Here is a 4,070-nt window from a genome sequence, read left to right on the forward strand (position 1 = left end):
GGAGAGGAAATTTCATTTCCCCCCTCTAAAAGTAATAATCTATCAATTTGGCCCCACACATTTTCAATTGGTCAGCTCCGGATTGTTTCTCACTTTCTTGTAGGCTTATTGGTGAAAATTTAAATAAAATTGAGATAAGGGTCAAATAGACCCTCCAACTATATACCAAAGTTCAATTAGACTTTCAAACTAAAAAAATTTCAATTGGACCCTTAAACTTGTTAAATTTGTGCAATTAACTTATTTAACATGTTACCAAAAGGTAACCTGTCAACTTTGCTTACATGGCATCTTTTATGAAATCCTATTTAAAAATTTAAAACAAATTATTTATTAAACTAATTTTTTAAAACTTAATTTTAAAAAAAAAAATTCGGACGAAGGCTGCCATGGACAACTGCCAGGCAGCTTGGCACTTTGGCTGCCATGGTTTCTTGTCCATGACAGCTGCTGCCATGGACGAAGAATCTATCTGGTTGCCATGGCGGGCTTCTCCGTCAGGATGGAGATGCCCGCCGAGATAGATTCTTCGTCCATGGCAGAAGCTGCCATGGACAAGAAGCCATGGCAGCCAAGCTGCCCTGGACGATTGCCATGGCAGCTTGTTTGCTATTGTTAGTTTTTTTTTAATAAATAAAAATTAATATTTTAACTTTTATAAAAATATAATTTTTAAAAAAATTATAATTTTTAAAAATTTCTTACAATTGGAGATTTTGGAGTGAGACTACAAATCACTCAGTTTCAAGCTAGAAGGTTATCAAAGTGACTTGTGTGATTTCTATAATTCTTTTGTTAATGTTATTTTTGAATGGAAAAGTAAAGAGGATGAGGAAGATTTGCAGTGTTCTCAATGAGTGCCTACAATGGTTATGGATCATGTGAAGCTTCTTTTACATATCAGAGATATATACACTATTGAAGTTTAAACAATAGGAGCTGTGGGGATGAGTTGAAATATCATGTTTGGCGCACGGATATTGACATTGTTTGGCATGAGGTTTGTTTGAACCTCAAGAATATTAACATTTTGAAGAACTTGTAAGTTTTTTTTGAGATATGAATCTTATGCTCACATTGTTTACGTATTCTCAACATTAACTGTGTTGGAACAATACCTGACAAATATATATGTCGAAGGTGGACAAAAAGAGTGGTTGAAGATAATATCATGTATATTTCATCCGGTTCAAATATGTTTACAGTTGCATCTTCAGTTTGTGTTATACAAATTCGTAGAAAGTTCCAAAGATTACTTTTCTAAAAAGTATTCATTTATTTTTATATTGTTATTAGACATATTAACACATTGTACTACTAAACTCATTTGTTCTTAATGACTCACATCTAGCATTAGATCAAAGCTAAGATCAGAGCATATCAGAGGGGTGTCAAGATCTGTCAGTCTATAGTTTAGTGGATCACTATGTGGGGTTGAAGGTGGAGGAGTACGGTAAATATGAGATAACAAGAATATCTATTCGAATTTATTATTTAGAATGTCAATCTAAAGAGCGGTGTCATTTGTCTGAAGACCAGATAGCTAGCCTGATTGGAGAAAGCATGAACAGTGAGGCAGTGGTGGAACATCAAGAAGCGAGGAGGATCGATCATCGTAAAAGTCAGTATCCTAAGCATATTACAGCACTAAACCCTACTAGGAAGGTTAGTTGTAAACTTTTTTCACTTTGAGATAAATATGTTTCAAGTAGCATTATATAAAACAAATTTAAAAAATTGCTTATATGAAAGGAACAAAAACACCTGAATTTTTTTCAAAAAATATTTCCTCAATAGTAGGTAAGATTAATTGTAACACAAATTTCAACATTCCTTTTTTCACTTTATAAGTATTTCTTTTAATATTATAATTATAATAACATTTATTAAATATATCCACAATAGTCGGTAAAATTAATTGTAATACAAATTTTAACGGTCCTTCTCTCACTTTCTAAGTATTTTGTTTTATATTATAATTATAATACTACGTATATGTATGTATGTATGTATGAGTTCTTTCAAGCATGTATGCAACAGAGTGTTTGGAGTTTGTGGAGTGTTTACTTTGGTGTTTAGAGTAAAAGTAGAGCAAGATGCATGTAAAGAAGCTGTCTTATTACCTTTTGTTAGGAAATAATATTACAAAAATAATATTTCCAGAAAATAACAAGCACAAAAAAACGAAAGGAATTATGGACAAAGGTAAGCTTGAAGCAGGTAGAAGCAGTTTTTCGAGAGAGAAAAGTGTATTTTCGTTGTTGCTTCTACCATTAACTTATATATGAGAAAAATTGGAACAGTTAATCAGAGCTAGGATCAGAGCATATCAGAATAGTTAGTTGTAATTTTATTAACTGTTCAACTTTTTTTTTAATTCTTGATGACTCACAGCTGGTGCTCAATAATGTTAAAAGTTGGCCCCTACATTTGTGTCCAGGTTGCCAGGTTTCAAAGCATTTTTAACACTTCTTTTGCTCTTTTAATTGGTTTCTGAACTGGTTAATTTCTGGGCTTTGTAGGGCGTGGTTTGGGTAGATAGGGATGGTTTAGGAATTGTGGTATGGGCTAGAGGGTTATTTGAGTGGAGCTGATTGGACAGTTCATAGTAGGTGCCCAGCTTCATCCTCGATTGACCACCAAGGCAATAAGGTTGCGATGCGTGAGAAGCTACATTGTCACTGAAAACAGAGGAGAAAAACACATTAGAAGTCAAGAAATTGTGTTCCATGATCAATAGGTATAGTCATTCGTAGAATATCATGTTGTATGTACTATTTTTTTTTTTTATCTTTTACTTTTCCTATCATTATCTTATTTTTGTTATGTTTTCAATATAGGGTATGTTTATTCATGCTCAACTTTATCAATTTATAATTTTCTTATAGCAAGTATATTAACAGCTAGCTGGAACATAAATTGTAATATAAAAATGTAATCTTTGTACTTACTTTTGTTACAATTTGCATTATTTGCTTCCAATGTTTGTCCCAAATATTGGTTGCCTTGCTTGCATATTTGTACTCAATGGTAGTCACTGGAAATTGAAAAGAAAAGTAAATTTGATTAAACATGTTGACTAATTTGATTAAAAACAAAGAATAACAAATTAGCTATTTACAAATGTTGACTAATTGACAACTTACTTAAATGGTGATTGGTGTTTTCATCAACTTCAGAATTAATGAAATGTCCTGCTGCAACCAGCTGCATGTATTTTTTGGGGACTTTTCAGTCAATTTTCATACTGCAAGTTACAGTACAGACTTCTATTATGCAAATCATGTATCAGACTTTCTTATAATAACCAAAAAATACTATAAACTGGATGTAATTCCTTTTCAAGGTAGTATTTTTAGACTTTAGCAAGTGATAATATGTGATCTTTATATTGTTTTTAAACATTTAGAAGACTGGTTGATTTATTTTAAATTTCTAATCATATTTGAGGAATCTCATCATTTGGGATTTTCTGCTCCAAAGTGGAGAAATGAATTGTACACAAAAATCAAGGTTATATATATATAATTATTGATGGTTTAATTAGGACCGGGTCCATCATAAATCGGGTATTGTGATATCGAACGAGGGAGGAGAATAATAATATTATTAAACAGGGCGTGAGGCCTAATAAAATGTGTACGCCAAAAGTACAAGTCCAAGAGCCTGAGATGGCGGTCCAAAAATAAAGAGGCTAATAAATAATATACAAAAAATTAAGGGGCTCAAATAGACAATATATATATATATATATAATGGGAGGCTAATGAATAATAATTAATAAAAGGGGACTAGTAAATAATAAATACTAAAACGAAGGGAGACTAAATAAATAACAAATAATAAAGAACCTTGACGAGGATTTGATCCCTATCTTTCTGACGAAACAGATAAGTTCCAAACTACTTAACCTGCAGAGAAGTCCTTGTGTTCCTCTTAAGCAGATCAGAGACCTGCCTTTTATACTGCTGGGAGACCACATTGGGCCAACAAAGTGTATGGTCCCCCACATATGATTGCCTCATCCACTCACGTGTCCACGTACACCCTCCCCCCCCCCCCCCCCCCCC

The sequence above is a fragment of the Ipomoea triloba genome, chromosome 12 (assembly GCF_003576645.1).
Source record: "Ipomoea triloba cultivar NCNSP0323 chromosome 12, ASM357664v1".
Classification (NCBI taxonomy): domain Eukaryota; kingdom Viridiplantae; phylum Streptophyta; class Magnoliopsida; order Solanales; family Convolvulaceae; genus Ipomoea; species Ipomoea triloba.